The sequence below is a fragment of the Bidens hawaiensis genome, unplaced genomic scaffold (assembly GCF_021521415.1).
Source record: "Bidens hawaiensis isolate Kalapana, Puna unplaced genomic scaffold, B.hawaiensis_p1.1 tig00051526_1, whole genome shotgun sequence".
Lineage (NCBI taxonomy): Eukaryota > Viridiplantae > Streptophyta > Magnoliopsida > Asterales > Asteraceae > Bidens > Bidens hawaiensis.
In genome coordinates, this window is record NW_027499251.1 from 92,912 (window position 1) to 99,124 (window position 6,213).

A 6,213-nucleotide genomic window follows, 5' to 3' on the forward strand; every position below is an offset into this window, starting at 1 on the left:
GCATCAATAAATGCAAAGTGAGGCTTAAAATTAGGTAATTGTGTTTGTACTTGTATTGCTTAATTGTGTAATTAGGGCTTACAAAGGAGGAGGGGTATACTAGAACCCAAATTTATATAGTACTACATTTAACATTAAATAATTTCATTGTGATGTCTAGTTTGTTGGTTTGATCGGTCCTATGTTTTAACAACATTAGTTTCATAATAATTTTATGTCATTATCTTGATTGATATGTTCATGATGGTCCATAATGTAACAAAAAATTTTTTTTTTTCTACTGTTTAATATGTTTACGATATTGTTTACAAAGATTGTTTGTGTAGTAACTATATGAATTAAATTATTGTACGTATTTAGCTTGTCTAAATTAATGCAAAGTTATTGATTTTCATATCCATATCATAGATTCATAGGAGAAAGAAAAAGGATAAACTTTCAAAAGTTAAATAAAATAAAGAGTAAATTGTGGTTTTCGTTCATATGGTTTGTCCAAATCTGCGGTTTTAATCCAATAGTTTCAAATTTCCGATTTTCATTTCAGTGGTTTCATTTCACCTGCAATTAAATCCGAATTCATTAACCCTGTTAAGTCTAGTCATTAAACCCTACCAGACTTCCCAAATAAACCCTACCAGACTTACCGGGTTAATGAATTCGGGTTTAATTGCAAGTGAAATGAAACCGCAGGGATGAAAATCGCAAATTTGAAACTACTAGATTAAAACCGCAGATCTGAACAAACCACATGGACGAAAACTGCAGTTCACTCAAAAACAAAACAAGTTGTCATTCGTCATATACGAGTTGTTAGGAATAGAAAATCAAATTTACTTTTTCTAAAATAATATATGATGATGTTAACCTAACAGTCCTAATACAACTTATGCTATGTACTGTTTATTATTTTTTCATGTAACATATGGTTATTATCGGTTCAATATACACTATAAAAATAAATATAAATGATACGTGTTTTTATAAAACGTATAAAAAGCAACAAAGGTAAGTGTTGCAAATGAGATCTTATAAGCATAATTAGTAGACTTTTATTATATTATATCATCATCATCATCCCGTTCTTAGATTCTCACATACGAATATTAATTTATTTAAAAATACAATATACTTTAGCAATAATGTACACCAATTATATTATATCATACAACTTGATAATACAAAATAGCAAATAAACCAACAATCAATATCTAACTATGATCTCATGTGAAACCATTGTGGGTTTGTTATAATATTATTGTGTTAGCTTTAACAAATATCAACCATCTTTTTAAATGATACATCACAGTTATATGTTTTAAATATTAAGGGTTTTGATAGGATTACATTTACTTTCTTTAAGTATATGCAGATTATCGGCTAGGTGTCGTTTTAAATGTATAAATGTACTTTCGGTTTTGTCATTTATACTAAATGACATTCAAAAACCTCATTAAGTGATCCAACAAATTTTTGTTTACACCTAGTGACTTCCATCTTTAGCATTTAATGGCTTGGATTGAAAGAGTAATAATAATTGGAAATCAAAAGGGGATCTAAATAGACGAAGACAACATGAAACGAACCTTAAATGTGATCTTGAGGATAACTAGACTTCGATTCATCATTAAAAACTTACAAACACAACAGTAGATGAGCAATCTGTGATTTGTCGTAAATATGTATTTTGAAAAACAAGTGAAAAGGTAAACTGAGTAGGCGACATGTAATCAACAGGTGGAGCCACTAACCGAGACCACGTGCGTTGTATACGTATGAAATAAGTTGTTCTATTATGTCGGAAACCAAACTAAAAGCACAATGTACAACTTGAAAAGCAAAAAGTACAACACTACTTGCAGAAAATACAACACTAAAGCATAAGTTTTGGTTAACAAAGTTATAATTTAATAATAATAATAATAATAATAATAATAATAATATTTACAAAAACAATTGATTATATTACTATTAAGGAATGTGATTAATAAGATTATTATAAATGTTGGGGTTCGGCCATCTTGATGGATATGGGCCACAGCCCATTATTATTATTATTAGTATTATGTATTTCAACAAGTGGCAAAATGTTTTATACCGCTGGTTATGTTTAAAACCAAAGTTTAAAGAGGTGTATAAGTGGTTTGAGAGGTGGTTAGGATGTTTACCCGCTGAGCTAGCGTCGAACGACCATATACAGGCTCGGTTACACGTGGGTTTGTTCATGATACAACGTGCGGCTAAAGGGTTGGATGTGGTTAAACCGCGAGATGACAGATGGTCTGATTTGAGTTTGAAGGAAGTACCTGAGTTTCATGCACGAGAAAACGATTTGTTGTTCAAACCAAAACCCGGAAGGATGCAAGATGGGCATCAAATATACGGGTAAAGTTAATGTCATTGTCGATTGTGTTAACGAGAAGGTGTTTGCTCAAAACGAAGATAAATGGTCTCTTGTGTCGCTTGAGCGGCTGGTGGAGTTGGACAAGAGCTATGCAATGAGAAGAAGATAAGGATGGTGAGGTAGACAAGTAGTCATGGTAGGAATGATATTTACTAACAAGTTTATTTCTAAAACTGTTTTAGCCTATGTATCTTGTAGGAAGTAATATGTAATATTGGTATGGTATGGTATGATATGTTCAAAATGTAATAGGATATTACTACATTATGTGAAACTTATTATTATGTAGAAAAATATCAACTTACAAGTGAAAAATATTGAACAAATCATACCTTAATAAAATAACACATTACAAGATTATTATATAAATCATAGCTATAAGTTTTATGGAGTAACACCCACACAAATATAGTTCTCTCTTTTCATATAAATAACCAGTTGGTTTTATGAAATAAGCGAAATGCCATCAACGAGTAAGTCATCGGCTAAAATCTTATTCGCTGCTTCCGACGGATGAAATCCGTCCCAAAACACGTACTCTGAAGCGTTTTTGCATGTTCCTGGTGACTCCTTGTTGCATAGAAACGACGTCTCTACCAAACCCGTACCACAACACGCCTTCCTTGCTTCAAAAAACCCTTCAATAATATCCAAGCAATTGTTACATATGTAATGTATATAGATGTTAATATGTAAAATGTGACATTGCTATATGTACCAAAATCAGTAGGCTTTTGAATGAGGTCAAAAAGAGGATGGTAGATATCCAACACAACAATATTGAGGCTAGAGAGTTTGGACTTGAGAGTTAAAGATGTCTCATTGAGCTTCTTATTGAAATATTCGGCTACCGTATTCATCTTGGTAACGCATTCGTTGCTATCTTCACCGAATAGTGTGATGGATGCCGGTAGACAACCTAACGGTGGTAATGTCGACACACCGATCATTCTTGCTCCTAGCCCATATAGTTCCTGTGATAATTGTTTTCGTTTTGTACAATATTCTTATCATGCTCACTTACAAAATACATTATCGTACATAACTTTTTAAATGAACACACGATGTCCCATACATGACATCAGATGTCGAATACCAAATCAATATTGTCCGTTTTTGCACACAACTCCGCAAGGAGCTCATAAACTTTTTTTTTTCCAGTTTTGCACGTTTAACTAGAGGTATTACTCTCATCCACTGTTAATGAGCATTAGTAGGGTGTTTAAAAAGCTCGTGACTCGTTTACAAACAAGCGGATCTAAGGATGGCTCAGATCGTAGCTCGCTCATTGGCGCCATTTATTTAACATTATATACGCCCTGCTTGCGGTGCGCGCATATAATGTATATATGTGTGAACCCTCGGGTGGGCAAAAGTAAAATTGCACCAATTTTGACATTATTTTACTAATCTCATGAAAATAACGTTAAAAGTGGCGGAAGGTTAATCAGGCATCATGTGGTGGCGTTGATAGCCGAAAGACAAGGACACATGCACCAATCAGCCACTGTCCCGATGATTGAGTGCTATGTGCCTTATGTCCAAGGCTTGATGCAAAACTACTATCGAGCCGGGGGTTTCACCGGAAGCAGCCTCTCTATCCCTATGGGATAGAGGTAAGGCTGTCTACATCTTACCCTCCTCAGACCCTACCATAGCATTGCTATTGGTGGGATATACTGAGTACGATGATGATGATGATGATGATGATGATGATGATGAAATTCTAAAAGTTTATATACAAAAAAAGATTATGAAAATTCTACATTATGCATATGTTACAAGCATTATATTTGGTTTTTATATAGTATTACAAAAAAATTAACTTTATTATAAATAAACGAGTCAGCTCGAGCTTTTGATGAGTTGGCTCAAAATTTTAGCTCGTTAAGATAAACAAGCCCAAGCCCAAGCCCAAGCCCAAGCCCAAGCCCAAGCCCACCATGGCATGACCCTACATACTTACACATTGATGATATTTGAGACAAAACATTCTTTATTACTAGTGTCTTTTCTATGGATTCAAAGATTTGGGATTTGACTAAGGTGTCACATTATCTATCAGTCCCATACTTGAAAAGCCGTATTTAGTATTTAATTACCTCGATGAAGTGGGAATAGGCTTGGATAAGTATGTCGGCGAACTGGTGAGGCGTGTAAACTTTGTAAAGGAGCGGATTAACATAATAATTCTGGACAAAATCACTGCTTCCTGAGCTAACTAATGTGTCGAACCATTGATTATCGATGTTGCATTCGACTGCCCAACAAGCACAACTAGCTTCTCTTGGTATTCCTTGTAGTACCCGACTTGCTTGCTCAATGGAATTGTATTCTACATATTCATTTTTTAACATTTTAGAACAATGCATTAGTTTGTTGCATAACGATCAATTATTTATCGTGTTATTATGATCGTATGTAACGATAGAAAGGATGTTTGGTCATACATATAGCTCGGCGGTGGTCTCATAATATCCAGAGCCACCGGACGCAAAGTTGGCTCCTAGCAAGAGGTTGTTTCCATTGGCTTCTTTGCTTAGTATGGGTGGAGGGTATGAAGTGAATCCAAGATTTTCACCTGAATGAGAACATAATAACATTTTTTAACATTAATACATATATGATTAATAGTTACAGTTGGCTATATCATAGTTACTACTGGGAAAATAGCAAAGTGTTCATTTTATTGGTCAAGATAAATAAAATGTTTATTTGACCAGCTTTTTTTTTTCTTTCAAAAATGTCAATCCAAATCCAGTCAACCTGCTTACTTGATAATCAAGACCCAATGAGATTTTCAACCAAAAAGATTTTGTCGTGCTTCAAACAAAAATCTTAGCGGAAGCCAAAAAAATCTTGGTGGAAGAAAAAAAAAACTCGTCGGAACCCCTGAAAAATCTTGTCAGGACCCATGAAATATCCCGCCGGGACGCCCAAAAAATCTCATCGGATCGACGATTTTTTTCTTTTTCAAATAATCTAAGGCGTCTTGACGGGATATTGACATTGGTTGGTTGAAAAATCAAGTTGAGTGATGATTATAAAATAGGTGGATCGAATGGATTTGGGGTATTTATTTTGGAAAACCCAATTTAAATGTACAAAATATTTATTTTAATCAGTCAAACACACATTTTGATCATTTTCTTGTTACTATATCATAATAACTACAAGGACATGACATAGTGGTACACATTAATAGTTACACTTGACTATCATAATAACTATATACATGCATACATGCACATGACATGCAAGAGGTGATCATTGATCAATACTTGTTTACCTGTAAAGTCAGATGCTAGTTTTCCATTACAAAACCTTCCGGTGGCATCATGGTTGATAAAGTCTCTACCGTAAGGCGGAACATTCGACTTGACAAGGGTTTCAAGATGGTTATTATTTCCAGCATCAACCACTGAGTCTCCGAACACAAACAGTGCTGGAACTAGTGGCTGACTATTTCCTTTCGGACTTGATGACTGAAGAAACACCAGTCGAACCCCGACAGATTACGAGTAACCTGAGGGTCCAAGAGACGTTTCCCACGAGGGGTTAATTCCGGCAAGATGGTTCTTCCGATAACCTGCAAAACAGACACCGTGAGCTCGTCACTAAGAAAGGGGGGGGGGGGGGTTCCTCCTTGTGACCACCCTCCGGCGTGAGAATCAGTCTATATTACTCTTTGAATATAAAAGTATATTAAGAATACTAGAGCAGTTATCAGGTAAATTATACAAGATATTAGATGATGTAAGATGATGAAATGATAATACCATTTGATGTCTTTTATAGCCGAAGGTGGGTTT

At 34.7% G+C, this 6,213-nt stretch overlaps 1 pseudogene across 1 annotated transcript; it reads right to left on the minus strand.

The window, feature by feature from the left end:
- Window positions 1-2,658: 2,658 nt before the first annotated feature.
- LOC143599128 (GDSL esterase/lipase At5g22810-like) lies at window positions 2,659-5,886 on the minus strand (annotated as a pseudogene). The gene is made up of 5 exons (XR_013147241.1): window positions 5,691-5,886; window positions 4,852-4,982; window positions 4,504-4,736; window positions 3,120-3,375; window positions 2,659-3,039 (listed from the first exon to the last, which is right to left on the minus strand). The product of XR_013147241.1 is annotated as a GDSL esterase/lipase At5g22810-like (transcript).
- Between the last annotated feature and the right edge of the window lie 327 nt (window positions 5,887-6,213).